General features: G+C 39.8%; 1 pseudogene; it reads left to right on the forward strand.

Annotated features, from left to right (window-relative positions):
- Positions 1-20,056: 20,056 nt before the first annotated feature.
- Positions 20,057-20,670, forward strand: LOC106830974 (AP-2 complex subunit sigma pseudogene; annotated as a pseudogene).
- Positions 20,671-22,788: the final 2,118 nt, after the last annotated feature.

Raw genomic sequence — 22,788 nt, forward strand, 5'->3', positions numbered from 1 at the left:
GGTATTTTTAGTTGTGCGTCCTTTCAGTTGTGGCATGTGGGATGCTGCCTCAGCATGGCCTGATGAGTGGTGCCATGTCTGTGCCCAGGATTCCAACCGGCAAAACCCTGGGCCACTGAAGCAGAGGGCGCAAACTTCACTTGGCCATGGGGCTGGCCCCACATCTCTCTCTTCTATAAGTATATATGTATATATTTATTCTATTGATTCTGTCTTACTAGAGAAGCCTGACTAATACATTCTCTGACAGAAAACTCAGGGATTAATTTCCTCCAAGCCTAGTTTCTGCGTTAGTAAAAATCACCCCACTTAAGATGTCATTAAAACATCACAGTTTTGATATCACAAAATAATGACTGAGTACTGAGAATATTGATTACAGTAAGCCTCTCTTAGGATGGTAAGTGAGGAAAGAATAAACTCTTAGCTGGGTATAAATGTACCTTGCCTATTCCAGTTATGTTTAGGACAGACAATGGCTTCACATATAAGGTAGGAGCTATATAAATAAAGTATTATATTGACTATATGTTTTATTCATATTACTTTTCAATATTGAGCCGGTGATTTCCTGGAATGATTGTTAATGTACATATTGCTTTCTAAAAGCCTTTTTCAGATTTTAAAACACAATTTATTAGCAAATATAAGTCCACAACCACAACTTTCCAACTGTGAATGCATCAATTTATCATTCCTTGATACTTTTTCACCAAACATTTCAGAACTACATTCTGTGTTTGGTTGGAAAAAGTTCAAGTTGGTTCTAAATAAAATGCTTAAGCATGAATGTGATTTTCCTATTGTAAGATAAAACATTCTACATGCAATGGTTACCCATTTACACAGGTAAACTAGAGTTTTATGCAGGTAACTGAAAAAAAGGAGCGATATCTCCGTTTATTATCTCTCTAGTGTTGAATAAGTGCTTTGTGACTATGCAGGCCTTTTGATTATAAAGTCATAATTAATTTTCCACTAAAGACAATATATGGCTTTTGTGCATTGAGGTGTTTTTGATCACTTAAAGCTTGCTGTTTTATTTTTAGCTTTCGCATTCTAGACAGCTGAAATTTTTTATGAATTATCTCATTAATCTTCACAACACTCCCCTGAACTATGTTGGGAATCAGTCACAATCTTTGGGGAACATAAGGTTAATGTAATATATACTTATATTTATTAATATAAATATTTATATATTACATGTAAGATATATGCATACTCTGAGTATGCTTAATTCTTAACATTCTTACTTAGACACAGGTTAAGTAACAGAGGCAAGTAAATGAACTTCCTTTGTGCATTTTTTGCCATTGGTATCTCATAAGCAAAACTTTGTGTTTATGAAGGTCTAAAGACACTTACTGCTGATTAAATTTATATTAAACACATATACAGAACAGTACTATATTTTTCCTAAGTATGTGAATGCATGGAAATAATCTGGAAGGGTGCATGCTTAATGGATAACAATGAATACCTCTGGGGCAGTAGGGCTAGGATCAGGATGGAGATACTCTTCTAAGAAGACTTTAGCTTTATCTATAATATGTATATCATTTATTTATTTGTTTGTTTTTGTGAGGAAGACTGGCCCTGAGCTAACATCTTTTGCCAATCTTCCTCTTTTTGCTTGAGGAAGATTGTCACTGAGCTAACATCTGTGCCAATCTTCCTCTACTTTATGTGGGATGCCACCACAGCATGGCTTGATGAGCAGTGCTATGTCTGCACCCAGGATCCGAATCTGTGAACCCCAGGCCACAAAGGCAGAGTGCACAAACTTAATCACTACACCACAGGGCCAGCCCCAATCATTTATTATTTTAATAACTAAAAGAATTTAAAAAATGAAAATGTTTAATGCGGTTGATTTTCTTCTTTGTAAAATAGAATGGCTAACAGTATTTGCCATGCCCATCACCTGGGTCCCGTAATCCTATGTTGGTACTTGTGACACTGGCCACCCTGTACATGATTGTATAGACTCTTCTCACCACGGAGGAATGGGCATGATACAGATTTGTTCTACATGAAGCTCCCCCATACACAGATAATGGCCGAGAAAGAATAATTAACAGATGTATCTCTTATGGCTCTGTTTGCAGTTTTGTTATGAATAACAATCTGGGTTTAGGTAACAGTTATTTATTCAGTGCCTATTCTGCGTCCAGCACCAGGGTAGACACTGGACATACAAATATGCATAAAAATGATCTTGCCCTTAAGGAAAGGTGGAGAGAGTGGACAGACATAAATAAGAGACTGGAAATATAATGAGAAAAAAAAGCTAATGGAGGTCTGAGCCAAGTGCTTGGGGGACACAGCGGATGGGGTAACAAATGGTGCTGAGGACTGAGGAGAAGAAGGAATCAGGGAAGACTCGCAGTGATCTTTAAATGGATTCTTGAAGCACGAGTAGGTGTGTGCTAGGCAAATAAGAAGCAAATGGGTGGGGTCGCCTGGTGGTGCAGTGGTTAAGTTCCCACATTCTGCTCTGGCGGCCTGGGATCGGCTGGTTTGGATCCCGGTTCTGGACCTATGCACGGCTTGTCAAGCCATGCTGTGGCAGGCCTCCCACATATAAAGTAGAGGAAGATGGACACGGATGGTAGCTCAGGGCCAGTCTTCCTCAGCAAAAAAGAGGAGGATTGGCAGCAGATATGAGCTCAGGGCTAATCTTCATCAAAAGATAAATAAGTAAAGACAAAAATGGGCCTAATCAGGCAAAAGAATTGTTAAACTCCCTAATCAAAGATCACCAGGGGAACCTGTTGATTATTCAAAACTGGGTTTATACATATTGAGCGAGGCAGAGCACAACCATTACCGCCTCTCTAAAGGGAGGAGTTAGGGAAGGTTGCTTAATCAGAGGCTGCAGTTAACCATCAGATGGGTCTTAGGTAGCAGTTAGTGAGTGTGGCCTGGGCAGAAGCTGGTCAGAATGTCAACAAGGTGAGCTGTTCGAAGAGCCAGTGGTCCTATCTATAGAATGCATGAGGCTACAAATTTAGTTGTTGGTTTATTTGATCTTGGAAGATGTGAATCAGAAGGAGCCGGGGTTCAATTCGTTTGATCTTAGATGGTATGTGTGGCACATTATGGTTCAGTGCAGTTGATCTGTTTTCTGAGTCATGATGCATTTTTCAAGTTGCATTTCTGTCATTTCTCAGGATCCGTTTGTGCAAATGTACAAGGGCATGAAAGGCCATGGCCCAATTATAAGTGTTGCATGAAAATAATTACTGAGATTGGATGCCAGCCCCCGGGCGAGGCAATGATAGATGTTTTTCTGCTCCTCGTTGCCTAGCAGGTCCCTGGGACTTCATTGGCAGCAGGGCCGGCCACGGCTTTAGTGTGTGGCAGGAGGGCCAGAACAAATCTGTGGGTGTTCTGATGTCAGAGCTGGAGAAGGAATTGAGTCCAAACAGGTTTTCAAAGCAGGGAAAGCCTGAGATGAGAATCTCAAGCCAGTGTAAGAAAGAACAAAGACGAAGGTTTAAGCTGGACAAGTGGATTCCTAGTGATGTTTCTGTACATAATTCCAGAAGCCAAGAGGACTGTGAAAATCCGCACACCAGAGAAGAACTAAATGGTCTCTGAAGTCTTTTCCAAATCTGAAACTAAATGTACCAGAAGGATAAAGATAGAAAAGGGCAAGGTAGGACAGAGGGACGTAAGGATAAGGAGGCGATCGTAAAATACATGAAATCTTATCAAGTGCAACTTCCTGTCCTCTACTGCAACATCCCCCTCGTGAGTGGGCATCTACCCTCTCCACTGACAACTTTGAAAAAGGTCACACATTACTTTAAATGTGTGCATTTGTGTGTGTGTGGACAGTTTTAATCACTACCTGAGGTGAAACTAGATCATCTGTGATTTCTGCTCATTATTTCTGCTTTGGACGCTATATAGCACATATCTCATCTTCTACACAAAAGAACCTGCAAATTTTTGAAGAAAGTCATCAATTTTATCATCTTACCAAAATGTTCTTTATTCCTGGCTGAAGTCCCTTTAAAAAGATTTCTTTCTGGGGCTGGCCCGGTGGTGCAGCGGTTAAGTGCACATGTTCTGCTTCTCAGCGGCCCCCAGTTCGCCGGTTCGGATCCCGGGTGCAGACATGGCACTGCTTGGCATGCCATGCTGTGGTAGGCGTCCCACATATAAAGTAGAGGAAGATGGGCACAGATGTTAGGTCAGGGCCAGGCTTCCTCAGCAAAAAGAGGAGGACTGGCAGTAGTTAGCTCAGGGCTAATCTTCCTCAGGAAAAAAAAAATTTCTTTCCATTTTTCTTCTGATATTTTCTTATTATGTACATATAGGAATAAATTATAAATATACATACAACTTTTGATGTTTTATAGTTTTGATAGTGATAGATATTTTTAAGAGTTATTAAGCTTTTTATTTTGGAATAGTTATTAGATTGATAGGAAATTTGCAATAATATTATGGAGTTCCCATTTGCCCCACACCTAGTTTTTCCTAATATTAACATTACTATGGTACATTTGTCATAGCTAACAAAGCCATATTATTAAATAAAGTTCCACACTCTACTCATATTTCCTTAGTTTTTACCTAATGCCAAAAAGTCAATTTTTCATATGCCAGTTTTCTGGCCTTTATAATCCTGATCAAAGTCCTCTTTAAGTACTCAGAAATAAACATGATTCTTCATATATAATGTGGCCAGGGCAGATATCTCATCAGAAACTAGATGGTGAGCAGACTAAGAGAGGATGGGGCAATCCCAAGGACACATGTGAGGTCCACACCCAGGAGACTGTCTCTGAAGGGCTGTACACTTCTCATTGATTAACACATTTAATCCTCCTGGCAACCAAGAAGGTAGATGCTATCATTATCTTCATCTTCACAGAAGCTCAGAGAGATTAATTGACTTTTCCAGGGTCACACAGAGCCGAACCTCCAATCCAAATTTGTCTGACTCAGAAGCTCACTGCACTGCCTGCTGTGGTATATTTCAAGGAAATTATACCATGTAGTATACCATGTGTGCTATCCATGAACCACTCATTCTTCAGACGAGATGGCAACATGAGGGGCGTCTAGCCATGTTCTGCCTGTGGATTCACTTATTTAACAAACATTTTAGCTCCTACCATGGAGCAAAATGGCTGTATTTCGTAGGAAGGACTTTGGATAAAAACAAAGGGCAGACTGGGGCATGGGGCCCCAGTGAGTAAATGTGACTGTGAAATGTAAAGGCACTAGCAGTCAGTCAAATTCTTTACCCTTAAGTGATAGGCTTCCAAGAACAAGAAATGCGGGGAATCTCTGTTTAATTACCTGATTGGGAGTTAGCAATAAAGATGAACCATAATTAGGAAACCAATAGTACCTGGGTCCATAAATGTGCTATTTGTACTTCTATCTAAGGTGAATAGGACATTTACCAGGGTTCAGAGGTAAACAGGTGACTCTTATGAACCTCAAGGTTGAGAACCTCTGGTTTACTGACTAGGTTCTATGTGGGTGAAAGACTATGTAAAAGAAAGTTCTTTTTTTATCTTCCGGTATAAATTGTCTACTTAATTGCTCATGTAAAGTAATTTTAGTGTTATGAACATAGAGTGATGATATTAGCTACCATTGTGCCTGTGACACTGTGGGCCATCCTCTGCCTTAAGGCCTTGACATTCATTTTCTCATTTACTCTTCAAAGACTCTGTTAGGGAGATAGACTAATCACCATTCCACAAAGAGTGAACGGAAGCTTAGAAAGACTAAGCACTTGCTGTTAGTAATTTAGTACTAAGCCAAGGTTTAAGCCTGGGTCTGTCTGATGCTTGGACGGGGATGAGAAGGGTGCAGTTCACCTGCTCAAATATGAGTCATATTAGTTGGGCACAGTGCGACGAGTGACTGACCTTGAGCAGGTCCACCACCTCAGTTTTGGAAATGAAGATGAAACAGATAGAAATGTTCAGCTATTCCTAGGATATAATAATGTGTCACAGTACTAAGGTCCCATGGTCCAGATGCCAGGCTAGAACTTTAGGTAAAGAAGCTAAACTTCACCTATGAATGGATTGAGGAGTTTGATAGGGTTCTCCAGTAAACCTATGATATGGTTTGTTCAGATCAACAGGGAAACCTGTTGGATACATGCAGGTATGAAGAAATAAACTTTACCTACTCCTGACGGTAGGAGGAATGTAAGAATGGGGAGATAGAGACAAAAATATAGGGAGAAGAAGGAAGACAATGCTGAGTGGTCTTGAAACCATCAGGCATTGTCTTCCTACACTGAATAAAAATGATGATAATAGCAAACATTTTTTGAGTACTTACCATATGCAAGCATTTACGTGAACATGTCACAACTCCACCAAACAGGTGCTATATAGATAAGAAAAAGATAAGACTCAGAAAGGTGAAGTAACTCTCATAAAGCCACTCATGTCTGTCTGACTCAAAAACTAAGAAAGTAGTGGTATTTCTTTTTTTTTTTTTTAAAGATTTTTATTTTTTTCCTTTTTCTCCCCAAAGCCCCCCGGTACATAGTTGTATATTCTTCGTTGTGGGCCCCTCTAGTTGTGGCATGTGGGACGCTGCCTCAGCGTGGTTTGACGAGCAGTGCCATGTCCGCGCCCAGGATACGAACCAACGAAACACTGGGCCGCCTGCAGCGGGTCGCGCGAACTTAACCACTCGGCCACCGGGCCAGCCCCAAGTAGTGGTATTTCTTAATCCATGTATGTTTAACCCATTGTTCCATCAGGATATCTTTCAAATCTCCTCTAAGAAGGCATGGAGATAAAGAAAGGTATGGAGAGAAGCTTAGTGGATAATCTGAAATAGAGTTTCTCTTGACAGGACTCTCAGAGAGAGTGTGGACACAATAGTGAAGAGCCTGGCACTGTCTAGCTATTGTAGGGTTGGAAACCTGTACTTTGTTAGATTGGCTATACTTACGAACTTTGCATTTTCTTTGCTTGTGTCCCTTTTTCTTTAGTCAAGTTTCTTTGGAAAATTCCAATTTGCTTTGCTGTGCTGAGAGAAGCAACGTTCTTTTGTTCATATTTGACTCAGAGAACAAGGAACAACTCTTTCTCTGTCAAGGATAGAGAAAAGGATGGAATGGGATGGAGAGTGGCATGGGGTGGTGGTGGGGTGGTGGTGGAGGATTAGTGTGGATATCAAAGTGAGAGAACCTCAAAGGGGAGACTCACGTGCACACACACTCCTGGGTCCTTTTCTCCTCTATGTATTGTGGTAAGAGAGAGGGCCTTGAAAAGGGGGCAAATGCTTTTTTACTTATCTGTTGTCCTCCTTGACTGTAGATGCTCACTGTGAAACAGGCATCCAGTGGAGCAGATGTAGGGGTTCTTTGGGAGTCTCTGTAGTAGACCTCTCCACTGCTTGTTTCTCTGGTTTGGGATAAACTAGCCTGATATATTTTAAAGTCCATCAACTCCTTCTTCTCTCTCCTACATGACTCTATTACTCTCTTGATGCTGGGATCTTCTTGCCCCACAGGCAGCCCTCTTGAGTGGGGTACCCACAAGATAGCTCAAGCCTGCCTATCTTTTTCGTTGTACACTTGGCCAGAGAAACTCCCACATTTTGGCCACACGTGTTGGGAATCTAATGTAAAAAACAATTGCACCTTAACTGATATATTCATGTTTTACCAGCTAAGGCCAAGACAGTGCCATCTCTGAGTACATCAACTATCGTACTTTAGTAAAGGAGCAGGCTGCTCCTCAACTGTTCCCTCTCTCCTCCTTGTCACCACTCCTCAATTCCTTTTCCCTCTGCTCAGGTAGGCACAGAGGGCAGCTGATCAGCAATTCCAAGGCATAATTATAACTTCATCTGGAAAATACCCTCTTCTTCTTGCAGGCACTTCCCAAATTTACGAATCAATCAGTGGTTCTCTTAGTGTCCTCCTCACTTGACTTGAATGGGAGATGAGAAAGGAAGAAGCAGAAAAAAAGCATGGTGGAGGGAGGGAGCTCACAATCCTGATATTTCTTTTAGAATCTTTGGGTTTTGTATATAAGCTGCTGGGGATAGGGGTGATATTTGGAGTAGCAAATATAGCTTTGCTTTTAGCAAGTTCTGAGGGCGCATATCCGAAGGCTTTCTTCAGAATGGAAGGTGGGAAGTTCAAGTATGTATTCTTCTCAGTTTTAGCACCTAATGTTCTCAGCTTTGGGGTTTTCCCAGCAACCAGAGGCAACAAGAAAAGTCTCATTCAACATTTAATTATGTGTGTTAATGCAACAACAAGGGTGCAGAAATATGCTTATCTCAATCGTAGGGGAAACATGAGAGTAACATGAAGTAGTGAAAGGGCTAACCCCAGCCCACGGTTGCTATTAAATCAGAGGTAGCCTTTATATTTCAACAAGCCCTAATTTGAAAACTGTGGGGCCAACTATGTTCCAGAATTCAGAAGTTTTTGGATTTTAACACGGTAATTTTATATATTATGTAGCACCCCCAGGGGGTCTGGAGCAAAACTCTCTGGATCTGGAGCAGCATATAAATAGTCACAGTAACTGTTTTTTTTTTTTTTTTGGAGGAAGATTAGCCCTGAGCTAACATCTGCTGCCAATCCTCCTCTTTTTTTGCCAAGGAAGACTGGCCCTGAGCTAACATCCGTGCCCATCTTCCTCCACTTTATATGTGGGACACCTACCACAGCATGGCTTGCCAAGCGGTGCCATGTCTGCACCCGGGATCCGAACCAGCGAACCCTGGGTCACCGAAGTGGAATGTGTGAACTTAACCACTGCACCACCAGGCCGGCCCCATAGCAACTGTTTTAAATAAAGGCTTTAAATAGCCTACTGTCAGTTCAGGTGATGATTTGCCACTAAATGAGTTCAGACTTGTATATGGTTTTGGCATCAAATGAGTTGTAAACAAATTGTCAGCTTACAGATTTCAGTTTCAGATAAAAGATTGTGGACTTGAATTAATAATACGAGGTCTTTGTCCTAGGAATTGAAAACCAGCAAACCAAGCCACTGGACTATAGCTCTCTTCACTGCCGATTCCCAACAAAGCATCATTGAACTGGCCCTTTGCAAAATAAACTGTGCTTCATTTGACCCATTCATGTTCTACTGAGCTAGCCTAAAACAATGCCCTTTCTAAGTGCATCAATTGTCCTACCAGTCTGGCGAAAGTACTTGGTGTCTAGCAGACAGGCCTCTTGGATAACTACTACAGTACAGAGATTTATTAAATGGTGCCCTGCTGGTTAACAAGCATTCATAGAGCTCTGAAACAAGCCTAATTATAACCTGGGAGTGTCAAGCATAAGGCTGAGTTCATTGGGATTGTTACTCACCTTAAAGAGTACAGGGTACACCCCTTAGTCGTTAGTCCCTTTAAAGTATAGCATTCTGGCTACTGTCAGTTGATTATATGTGCCATGGATTTTGGCCAAGCTCCAGATAATCAAGGATTTCTTCTACTTTGGAATAGCTGATTTTTTTTTTAAGTTTAAAAAAAGGTAGAACAAAAACAATAAATTTAATCCACAGAGTCCCCAGATTACTTAAATTTATTGTTTAATTTGAGATATTCACTACCAATTAATTGACCCATTTAAAATAATATACTGTATAAAGCTCCATATTATGCTAAAAATATTTTTAGTACTAACTTATTAGAGCAATAAGAGAGATATTTTTAGCACAATGTTAAAAGTGCCCTAGAGCTTTAGAATTGAAAGATTATGTTCATAAGTTCCACAGTGTTGGCATGAAATATAATTCTCAAGAAATACATGGGATGATAAACACTCAATTCAGAATAGTAGTTATCCCTGAGGGAGGGAGGGAAATGCAATAGTTGAGGGTATATAGGGGCCCATAACTGTGATAAAATTTTGTTCCTTAAACTGGATTAAGTGTGCATGGGTGTTTATTATTCTTTATACTTTTGCTAATGTCTGAAACATTTCATGATAAATTGAATACATATGTATAATTTTCCTTGATTCATTTAGGCTAGGGTAAGAGAAGAACAAAATACACTTCTGTGTCAAATATCTTGATAGATAAACCGTATACTATTCTGCCATCCCTCCATGGATTTGCTTCTGGTGTCCTCTGAGTTTCTTGATCATCGAATGCCCTCCTTACTCAGATTTCTTTGTAGGAATTAGTTTGTGGACAAAAGGAAAGGCCTGCAGACAAAGTGTCTGTGGAAAATGATTCCATTTTGAATGTGAAGTGTGACATTTTATTCTTAGAGGAAGATTGAAAGCACTGGAGGAACTCCTGGCCTCCTCTAAGGCCTGCTGCCATCATATCTCTACCCCCTCCATCTGCTCTCTTCCTGCCTCCTCCTAGCCTTACCTTTGCATGATGCAGAAGTCTGTCATTTGTTATGCTATCTGCATTTTTTGTCCTATGCTTTCTTTCTCATGGAAGCTGTTGAAAGCAAGCCTCTTTATTACATGGGAGTGGCCTTTCCCAGAATCTCAGAATTTTTTCCATAAAAATTAATATGCAAAAAAGAGTCAGAGTCCACTTGAGTCACCCTTAACAAGATGTGGGAACCTGGTCATAGGTCTATTTGGTAGGCAGAAAAATCTCCTTGAAAGCAAATGTTAAGCAAACATTATAAAAATGCTTGTTTAGCACTGTTTACACAAACTTTAGTATATTTAACAGTTTCTCATATTGAAATTTTGTTTTCCTTTTAGATATCATCCCAGTAATTATGTAACATTTCATTCTGAGTGTGTTTCAGATAAGAAAGGTCTTTGATATCATGTGCATATTATGTATTATATATAACGTTTACAATGTGATTGTTCTTAGAATCTTGGATAAGCATGTTTATTTCTTTGAAGTAAAATATGCTATATTTGAAATCCTCAAATAAACTCATGATTTTCACAATGTGTTGCTTCATAAAGAGGACACTTAGGTTTTGCTGGTGTTATCTACCCTCTGCTTCTAGGCCCATCTTTGTGGAATGGGCAGCTCGAAGGCCTTCTGGCTCAGTAGCTGTCTATGCTTGTTAACCCTCCAAAAGAGGTGTGGGAAACACCCGGAGCAGAACCAAGGAAGAATGAGAAGTCAAAGTCTGGCAAGAGTGCCCAGCCATCACTGTTGTCACGTTAAACAGGGTAAAGGAAGGAGAACCAGAGGCACGGATCTTGCGAGTCTCTGTGGTTTGGTGAATGAAGTCAGGACCTTGGTTTTCTCAGTTCCATAGTCAGTGGCCAGGTCAGTTTCATGTGAATATTCATAACTCGTCCTAAGAAGGCCCGGTCTACAGCTGTAGAGAGCCCAGAGTAAATTCACTTCCATGAGAAAAGCAGCCCAAAATTATACTCTTCAAAGAATGAGGTGGTTACATCATCTCCAGGAAGGGCAGTCTCTGGTGTTCAATTGTAGAATATCATAATTGGTCTATGTTTCTAAGGGTTAAATTAGCCAGAGTACATTTGCTTCTAGGCAATGGCCTTGAGAAGAGCTGATTTTACAATGGAAGCTTTTCCTAAATCACTGCAGACTTGGTGACTTCAATGTAGTAATCTGATAATTCCTTTTTAGTGCCTCCAAACTGGATTGGGAATGATAACAAACTATATAGCACTTTAGCGTTTACAAAGTGCTTTCTCCCATCCCTAGATGCACCAGTAAAACTCTGGACAGAGAAGTAATTGGTAATAGATAAACTCAGTATAGCAGGGATTCTGATCTGGCTTTGATGGGCACACTAAGCTGTGTAACACAAGCAGTCATTCATTTAATTAACATCTTTTGAGTTTCTCTTATGTGACAGGCACTGTTCAAGGCATGGAGATATTGTAATAAATGAAACAAAGCCCCTTTCCTAAAGGGACATTTTTATAAGTGAAAATATGACAAATATCAGCTAGTGAGAGGTGCTGTAAAGAAAAACAAAGCAGCACAAAGTGCTAATAAATCAGGAGGCCAGGAATGCTGTTTTGCATAAAGTGATCAGAGAAAGCCCTTCCAAGGAGGTGACATTGGAGCAGAGACTGGAAAAAATCAAGGAAGTATACTATGTAGCTATCTGGAAGAACAACATTCCAGGCAGAAGTAACAAGCACATGCAAAACATGTGCTGACGCAGAAGTATTTTTGTATCATTTTTTACGCAAAAATTTAAACATGTGCAAAAGTAGATAGCATTGCATGACGAATCCCGGGTATCAATTATTCTGCTTCTATACATCCAACCAATCCACTAGTCTCTTCTCCATAATGGATCATTTGAAAGCAAATCCAAGATGTCATTTAAATATTCAGCATGTATTTCTAAAGTTACAAACACTTTTCTTTGACATGCCACAATATCACTCTCACTTAAAAATTATCAATAATTCCTTAATATCATCTAATATTCACCAGTATCCAACCTTCCAATATTAGAAATAAATTCATATATACTTTTACTAATTGGTTTGTTAAAATCAACTTTTAAATGAGGTTATCTGGAATGTCTGAAAAATAGCAAGGGGGGTAATGTGGTTGGAAAGAATAGAACTCAATACCAAGTCTCACAGCCACGCAGAAGGGCACAAAGATAGAACTGGGGTCAAAACATCAGTTAGAGTAAATGAGAGAAGGTGAGTAGTGGTTATCAGAACAAAATGAACAGGCTGATTCTGGCTGGCAGAGATGCACAGGCTTCTGCTTCCATTTATGAGGAATGTTGCCCTGTGGGCCCAGCCTCCAGGAGGATCAATGAAGCAGATGAGATTGCCTTACCCTTGAGGTCCTTGAATTCCTTGCCCCCAGACAAGAGGCAAAATAGCCAGACAGGAGAGAAGACCAACATTTCTGCTCAGCACTAAATTGGGAACCTTTACACATCAGCTCTTCATTCTTACAATAACCCTACAAGATACTAATTGTTGTCTATAAAAGATGAGACTGAGGCTCAGAGAGGTCAAGTGGCTGGTATGGTGTGGAGAATGAATTTGAACACTGGTCTTCTGGCCCCAAAGCTGGTCTTCATTTTCTGCTATTATGTCATATATTCATTTGTTTATTGCCTGTTTCCTCCCTGACCAGTTTGTCAGCTCCATGAGGACAACGATCCTGTCTGTCTCTTACACTGTGACCTTCCTGGGCCTAGGAAAGTGCCTGGCACATTGGAGAAATTAAAAATATTAATTCAATGAATGAATGAATGTACATGTTATATAACCTTGAGTCTCAAAGAAAATTCTTTTTCAGGGATCAACTCTACAAATTTCAGGGTCTCCATGGCTCAATATGAAACTTTCCACTTTTTCCACCTTTCTCTACCTCCTTCAATTTCTTTTAGATCCATAGCTCTGGGATGGCTTGGAATGTCATCAGGGTTGGGCAAGGTGAAAAAGCTCGGGACTGATCCCAAATGAGATACTATTTTATACCTACTAGATTGGTAAAAAGCAGGGTCTGATAATATCAATGGTTGGCGAGGATGTGGATTAACAGGAATCCTTACATACCACTGGTGGGAAGGTGAATTGATACTATCACTTTGAAAAAATTTGGCATTATCTTGTAAAATTGAACTTCCGCATACTTTAAGACCCAACAATTTCCCCCTCTAGGCCTTATTCCTAGAGAACTCTTGCACTGTTCACCAGGAGACACATTCGCAGTAGCATTGTTCGGAATGGCAAAAACCAAAACCAAAAAATAAAACCCACTAAGCAACCTAAATATTCGGGGACTTTAGAATGAATTCATCAGTTTTGCTATCGTCAAATGAAATTTTATACAGCAGTGAAAATGAATCTGTGAGCTACAGCTGCAAGCAACAACACAGATGAATCTTAGAAACACACCCTTGGGTAAAAATACATACAAAAGAAATCACGTAGTTTATATCTAAGCTTTGAAGCTTTTGTATGTATCAAAGATCAAATAAGTACATAAATCAAACAAGTCAGCCCAGGATGGAGCTGTGTGTAAAGACATCATGTCTGTCATCTGCACAGCCATCTGCTGGCTGCTGGCAGGAGTGTACTTCTGGCATCTGGAAGCCGTTGTTTACTGCACCATGGGTGCCAAGAGGTGAGCTGAATCCCATAAGTGAGAAATGAAACACTCACTCAGACGTGGAACTCCCAAGCACACATCCAGCATTACACACCAGAGAGGAGAATTCATTCAGGGAAAGCATAATTTATTTGTATTTAAACATTCCTTTACTGTTTGACAATGTGGTGATCCCACCGAGAGGTACCAGGCATTCGAATGCGTTCTTTTACAAACATTTTTCTTCACGCCCATTGTCTTGCAGAAAGCTGCCAAAGATCACGCCTTAGGTTCCCTTGGCCTCTTCCCCACAGACAGGGAGGCACACAGACTCTCAACTACACATGTGGGATTAATGTGTCTGATGTCACTTGACCTCATGTGAGAAAAGTCACAGATTTCATCATTCTTTCTAGTAGTTTCAGAAGTCCTGGCAGCTCTTGCAATCTGGAAAGGGGGTAACTTCATTAATTCTAATTAAGTGTCAGAAATGAAAATCGAAAACACACAACGAGGCTTTTTCCTTAATAAGGACAAAGACAGGACTTGTACTGGAGTCTAAGACGTGGGACTCTTTTGGAGAGTATGAAAAGTGCTCTGAAAAGGAAATTTCTTCATTATTTCTAATGATAAGTGTAGACAATAAAAAATCTATAACTGTGCTTACTCTCTTCATAGGGAAAAGGAAGATTTATAAATCACCCAGAAGATATGATCAATGTAAATAAGCTGCTAATTTAGACACCTTTATTTTTTTGTTTATAGTGTTGACTGAATGTCTTTATCACATGAATCAGATAATTGCTAAATCTCCACCTTATTTTCTTTGGATTAGACATACTGTCAATCATTGATCCAGGCTACAAGGTAATTTTCTTACAAATGTAAAAGCAGTTTTTAATAAGCCAATTAAAGAAGGTCGCGTGTGTGTGTGTGTGAGTGTGTGTATGTGTATTATATTACATATATATATATACACATACATATATATGGAAAATGTGTTTTTTTCAAAATCCCACTATTCTAGAATAAGCAGCAGCAGGTTTATAAAAATAGACCTAAACTGATTTTCTAGTAAATTAATTCACATGCAATTTTTAAAAATTATGATCATCCAAGAATGGTGCATTGCACAGAGCATGATATATAGGTATTGTGTAGCTTAAGGATCTGATCACTTTCCTGGGACTATTTCTTATGTTGTTATTAGTATTGCCCTTTGTAAACTTTTGACTCCAAGGCACCATGATAATACAATACCTATTCATTTATCATTCATTCATTCAACAAATATTTATAAAATGCCTATGAGACGCCGGGCACTTTGCCAGGTGCTGGGGACACGATAATGATTAAAACCAAATAGGATCCTTTACCTCACAGAACTTTCTATTTAGTGATGGAGAAAGATATTAATGAAATACCACAAAAAGAAACTTATAATTACAAAATGTGGATAAAGAAAATGTATATGGTGTTGAAAGATTATAACGGGGGTAATGTGCCTTAGTTAGGGAGGATCTCAGAGGGCTTCCCCAAGGATGTGAGGTTTGATGTGAAGAATCCCAGATATATAAAATCAACCACTTGAATCTTATTTTCACTACAGTTCCTTTTAATCCTGATGTTTTGCTAGAATCATTCTCAAATTGCTCTCAGAGCTGTGTGATAATTATAAACAAATTCACAAAAATTGATTACAGGCAGTATGGGAAAGAATAAAATAATTAAAGTTCTTGTCTTCAATGAGTTTACTTAGTAGGGAGAAAAGCACAATACAATAACATATAACACAACTTGATAAGCAAAACAAGAGATATAAAAGCAAGAGGAAAAAAGAAGGAAAACTTTTTTCTACTTGGAAGTAGACTCTAGAATGTTTTTACTGAATGGGTGGCGTATACTTTGGGTCTTGCAGTCTGAGTGGGGGTTTGAAGATAGACGTAGGAGGAAAAACATTTCAGTAGAATGTTCAGACGGGAAAACATGAAGCATACTCTAGAAATTGTGGGTCCAGTCTGAGTTCTGTAAGAGGAAGTGGTGAGAGTTGAGGCTGGAAGGTTAGATTGGAATCAGGCTGGGACAGGCTTTGATTGCTACCCTGAGAAGTTAATATAGGACTCAGAAGGTAGTGGAAGATAAATTATTAGATGTGTGCAACCAGCCTTGCTCAGCTCTCCCACTCCATAACGTGGCTCTGAGCAAAGGAAATGATGAACTCTGATAACCCCTGTCTCTATCTGTACCTTAAGCTGGTTAAAAATGACACCAACAAATTGTACGTATTTGGAGAAACACAGAGGGCCTGCATCCTTGAGGTCAGGGACGTTGTCCTATTCATACTGATACGCCTAGCACCTCTCATAAGCTTGGCATAAGATTTGTGCTTGATAACTGGGAGTTCCCAATTTATCTTCTCAATCGTTAAGTAGAAACCAACAAAAGAAGAACCAAAACCTGCATATTCCCTTATTTTTTCAATTACATTTTTTTAATTACAAAAAGACACCAAACAGATATAACCAAATACAAACTTGGCTTGAGAAAAATAGGTACCAAAGGCATTATTGGGACTTTGAGGAAATTTGATAATGGCCCCGATATATGAGGAAATTGTGGCATATCCAATATCCAATGTGGAACATTGGAATTATTTTATTATTTATGGTAATGGCCACAGCATTCATAGGCTATGTTTTACTTAAGTGCCTGCAACTAACTTTCAAATGTTCAGCAAAAAAATACATACACACACACCCCCATAAAGCAAACATACCAAATCATTACTAATTGTTGAATTTGGATAGATGGTATTCAAGTATTCATTTTGCTATTCTTTTAACTTTTCTGTATGTTTGAAATTGTTCATAACAAAAAGTTGGGGAGGTTTTTACATTTCAAAAATATACTCTATCAACACCTGAAACTAATATAATCTTATATCTCAATTAAAAAAATCACACAAATATACTCCATCAGTCAGTATTCTTAGTTTCTAGTAAAGAAACCAACTCTGGCTACTTTAGGGAAAAGGTCTTAATTAAAAAGATAATGGGTAGTTCACAGATCCTTGGGAAGGCTTGAAAATCATACTGCTCAACACGTCCTGTGAAGAGCTCCTTGCCCTGTCCCCGTCGACCTCACAGCTGGTTCTGCCAACTCCACTGATGCTGCAATTGCTGCTCTCTCTTCCTCTGGAGAAAGAATATGGCTGCCACCAAGCTGCTACCTCTGCTGGGGCAGAATGGATTCTGTAAGCATCTGCCTGGTGTACCCCATGCCCTGACCACAAGGGAGGATGGGAAGGCATGAATCTTGCATTTCAGTTTCTACAGTGGGATACTTGGTCTGCTTCATGACATATGTGATTCTCCAGAAATAATGAGGTGCTTCAGATGTCGATTGGCCAAGAACAATAATAAAAGTCAACTGCTTCTGTACATGATATAGAAATCTATATTATTAAAGGTGAAAGTTACACTCCTTCCCAGAGGAAGTCACAGTTTAACATGTATGTATGTATCTATCTAAAGTATTGATAACGTATATATATATTTTACATAAACAATAATAATGACACGTACCTAACATTACTGAACAATTGTTGAGTACCAGATACTATTTTAATGTATGCTTATATGAATTAACTAACTTAATGCTCACAACAACCCTGGGAGATAGAGACTAACATTATTATTTTCATTTCCCTACAAGGAAACCGAAGTTCAAAGGTTATGTAACTATTGAAATTATCCAATGTTCCCAGAGCAAAGTAAGTGGTGGAGTAAGGATTGTGAATCAAGATAGAACCTACGTTCTTTAAACACAGCCTCTCTGATGCCTGTCGTTCTATTATTTTCTTCATTCATTTACCAATATATGATTGTTTGTCTAATTCATTCTTTTAATGGCTGCATAATATGAGCATATCACAATTAATCTACCCATTCCCCTATTGATAAATGTTTAGATTGTCCAGTGTTTCCCTACCCAAAACAATGTTTCAGTAAGTGTTCTGTTAGATATTATCTTTGTGCATACATGTAAGTATTTCCAAGAGTCCTAGCAGTGCAATTGCTGGGCCAAATTGTACAAATATTTTGAAATTTATAGATACTGCCAAACTGTATTCTAAAAAGTTTTGTACCAATTTACATCCCACTTCTAACAGAGTACGAGTATTTCTTTTACTGGTTTCTATATTTGTGACAATTTAATGGTGAAAAATATTTCATTGTGATTTTAATTTGTATGTCCTTGATGATAGCAAAGCTCAGCATCTTTCATGAGTTCATTAGCCATTTATATTTTTCCTTCTATGAATTTCCTATTTATGTATTTTAACTCATTTTTTCCATTGGTTAGCCTTTTTCTTGATTTTAGGGTGCACGTTATATAAAAATCCTCTGTCTGTCATATATCCTACCAACGGTTAAACTTTAAACTAAAAACTAAGGAACTTAAAAAAGCAATGCAAGTGTGTGTGTATGCACTTGTCTGTGATTAAAAAACCAATCTGGGGTGAAATTGGAACAAGGCCTGTAGTTTAGTTAACAATATTGTGCTAACGTCAATTTCTTTGCTTCAATATTATGCTGTAGTTAAACATTACCATTCGGGGAAGCCAAGTGTGTTAGTTTCCTAGGGCTGCTGTAATAAATCACCACAGACCAGGTGACTGAAAACAACAGAAATTTACTCTCACATTTCTGGAGGCTAGAAGCCCATAGTCAGAGTGCCACGTTCTCGCCAAAGGCTCTGGAGGAGGATCCTTCCTTGCCTCTTCCCCAGCTTCTTGTGGTTGCCAGTAATTCTTGGCATTCCTGGCCTGCCTCCAGCGTTTGCCTTTGTTGTCACATGGTGTTCTCTGTGGGTGTGTGTCTGCATCCAAATTTCCCTCTTTTATAAGGACACCAGTCATTGGATTAGGGCCCACTCTAGTCCAGTGTGCCCTTGTTTTAACTTGATTACATCTGAAAAGACCCTATTTCCAAATAAGGTCACATTCATAGGTAGCCGGGATTAGGACTTGAACGTAGCTTTTTGGGGTACACAGTTCAGCTCACAACACTGGGGTGAAGTGTACGGAGGACTCCCCGTGCTATTGTTTACAAATTCCTCTGAGTCCATAATTGTTTCAAAATAAAAAGTAAAAAAAAACCCCATATCTGTCAATCATAACTCAATAAAGCTAGGGGAAAAAACCTATCTAGAAAAATAAAACCAAGTTAACCATGGTTACCTCTTTAGAAGATTTCACATTTTATTTAACGCATCAATACAGTCTGACTTTCCTTGGATTTATGGTATTTTGGTAATTAATTTACAAATTTTAAATTAAAAGGGAACATTAAAAATTAGGGGGAAAGGCCTGCCATTAAAGTGCTTAGAGAGGGGCTGGCCCGGTGGAGCAGCAAAGTGCACACTTTCTGCTTCAGCAGCTCGGGGTTTGTCGGTTCAGATCCCTGGTGTGGACATGGCACTGCTTTTGTAAGCCACGCTGTGGTAGGCGTCCCACATATAAAGTGGAGGAAGATGGGCATGGATGTTAGCTCAGGGCCAGTCTTCCTCAGCAAAAAGAGGAGGATTGGCAGCAGATGTTAGCTCAGGGCTAATCTTCCTCAAAAAAAAAAAGGGCTTAGAGATTAGCTTTTTAGAAAGATAACTTCAGTAGCAGTGTGAAGGGATGGTGTGGGGATGGTTTGAAGCTAGAAGCTGAGAGACAGATAAGAGATGCATGCATTTATCAAGATGAGAAGAGACAAAGACCTGAGCTGGAACACTGGTAGGGAATGGCAAGGAAGGGATGAATGTGAAAAACATTCAGAAAGTAACATGTACAAGTTTTGGTGACTGGTTGGATATAGTAGAATAAGTAAGAGAGAGGAGTTGAGAAAAACTCCCATGTTCCTGGCCAGAGAGACTAGATCGTTGGTGGTGCCGTTCATTGAGTCAATGTGCTGGTGATTCTCCATTTGCTCCACCAGAGCTATTCTCCACCCTTTACCCTACTACTTTGTGTCACAGGAAGCCGACTTTTGTGGACTGAATCACCTGGGATCCTTTGACCTCTAGTTTCATGGTCTGCTTCACCCTCATCCAGAACCAGATGGGCAAGACGTGCCTGACCAAGTGGTACACGCAGTTTGATGATGATGAGAAACAGAAGTTGATGGAGGAGGTGCACACCACCATGATCACCATCCAAGATCCTAAACACACCAACTTTGTGCAGTTCTGAAACGTTAAGATCATTTACTACTTCTACTCTGGCCTCTACTTCTGCATCTGCGTCGACGTCAATGACAACAACCTGGCACACCTAGAGGCCATCCACCACTTCGTTGAGGTCTTAAACAAGTATTTCCACAATGTCTGTGAATTAGGCCTGGTGTTCAACTTCTACAAAGTTTATACAGTCGTGGATGAGATGTTTTGGGCTACCAAGATCCGCAAGACCAGCTGGTTGAAGGTGCTGAAACAGCCACTGATGCTGCAGTTCCTGGAGTCCAGGCCTGAAGCTCACCCCCAGCAACCCCCTCCCTCAGGTGCCCACGAGGAAGGCATCCTGCTGGGTCTGGGCCACAAGGGAGGAGACTGTACCCCACTGCCTCTGAGACCTAACAGCTGGTGGAGGCCATCTTGTGTGTACTGAGTAACCATGCCGTTGTCACATGATGCTGCCAGTGTGTATGCGTGGAGCCCCTAATAAACCTGTGGTCCTCACGTGAAAAAACAAAAAACAAAGCTGACCTGTTTTCTGGTTGGGTTTGGCCAACGGGTTGGTGTTAGCAGGAGATTATGGAGACAGGTCACAGTTTGGTAATGGTGTGGCCACAGCTTCTGTCAGGCAGCCCTTCCTCCATATGCAGGTAGCACCCTTAGGACAAGCAGGGATAACAGCTTCTTCTCTGTTGCTAGCAAACCCTTACTGAAACTCTTAAACCCTTCACTAACCTCTCTTCAGTGACTTCTTGAGTGTGTAATCTGTTTCCTGCCAGGAACTTGATTGGTACAGAAGGTAAGTAAAGGTGAAGCGGGGGTGAGGTGAGGAAAGGATTACAAATCCACTTTAAGAAACACTGAGTTTAAGATATTTGTGTGACACCCCATTGGCAATGTCTATATGGGGCTGATGTCAGGAGGAAAGCCTAGGCTGGAGATATAGATCTGGTAGTTATTAACAAAAGTACTAGTATATTTGGCAATTGAAAATATGCACTAATAATAGGAAATGATTTAAAGCCCAAAGGACAGAAGGCTAGGCTCTGAGGAAGATCAGTATTTTTAGGGGCAACTGCAAAATGAGAAGCCTGCAAATGAAATTGATGAGTTTTCAAAAAAAATAAAGACTAGGCTGCAATTGTGTCACAGAGAGGAGGTAGGAAAATGCTTCAAGAAAGAAGGAGTGGACAATAGTGTCAATAATATTGATTTCTTGGTTGAAAAGTCTGTGGGGTAAGGTCTGAGAATTGAAAATTGGGAAAGTTGGCAAATCTGAGGGTTATTGATGAGTTTATCATAGGACCTTTCAGTGGACTGGTAGAGGTGAACACTTTGCATGAGGTGAAGAAAGAATGGTCAGTGAAGAAGTGGGGATGCAAGGTTAATGAACATGTTACAGAACTCAAGTCTGTAGAAAAACATATTGATACATTTCACCAATGCAATTTCTGAGTCCCCTAACTCCAGTTTTGTCAGGATTTTAGAATATTACTCAGTACTAAGATGGGCCAGGGGATGTTTGGAGACCCAGGAAGGTTAGACAGGCTGGGGGATTTTGTCCGCCTAGATGTACTCTTCCACGTTTCTCCAGCCCAGAGAAATCTATTTCTAGAGTTGGGGAGGATGCTATATTTTCTCCCTCCACGATTATCCCCCTGCTCCTGGCTTCTCTTCAAGCCATGTGCTCTGTGGCCTAAATCTTCTCCCTGTTTTGGGGCTTGAGATTTTGGAAACAGACACAGAAATATTTCCCTTCTATATCCCTCCTTAAGGCAACAAAACTATGAGTTTGATAGGGGGCAACGTTTGGGAAAGTGGCAAGCTATAGAAGGGGAAAATACCAAGAAAAAAATAGGTTATTCTCTTAAATATATTACCTTGTCATATATATTGGTCTTTAAAGAGGTTAAGTTGGGAAGACATGAAGAAAAATAGGATGATAGTTGGAAGAGGATATGGGGTAGAGGAAGGTTCTCCTGGAATGACAGCGAGTGTGATTTAAAAAGCACAAGGAGGATCCCTTCCTTAAAGAGATTGTCCCCATGGATGCGTGAAAAACTCCCAAGACAGGCTCATTGCTTTATGCTTACAAGTCTTATTTTGAGATCCTCATATTTGGATTAAGTCCCTCACAGTCATAGGGATTAATATTGAGACTCAGTTTCTTTTTTTTTCCTGGACAAGAAAAACTGCCTGGTGCCTGAGCAGGTAGGGTTTGTTGAATCTGGGAAAGGGCACCTGAAAGAGAGAGAAAAGTGTAGAAAAGGAAGAATTCAAGAAGGGGAATTTTGTCTATTCTTAGCATCTTAGAACTTGCTATATCACACTAACCAATCTCAAAAGGCAATTTTCACAATTAACTGATAAAAGGTATTATAAGTCACTTTCTAAAGACACTCAACATAAGTACTTAGTAATAATTTCATTTTTCCCTGTGTCCTCATGGCAGGCTCATCATAGGATGGCCTCTTCTGAGAATAAAAGCATTTCTTTCTTCTAGGAAACCCAATGCTAAATGGTAATAAATCATCATTCCTTGAATTCTACA

Source organism: Equus asinus, chromosome 1 (assembly GCF_041296235.1).
Source record: "Equus asinus isolate D_3611 breed Donkey chromosome 1, EquAss-T2T_v2, whole genome shotgun sequence".
NCBI lineage: Eukaryota > Metazoa > Chordata > Mammalia > Perissodactyla > Equidae > Equus > Equus asinus.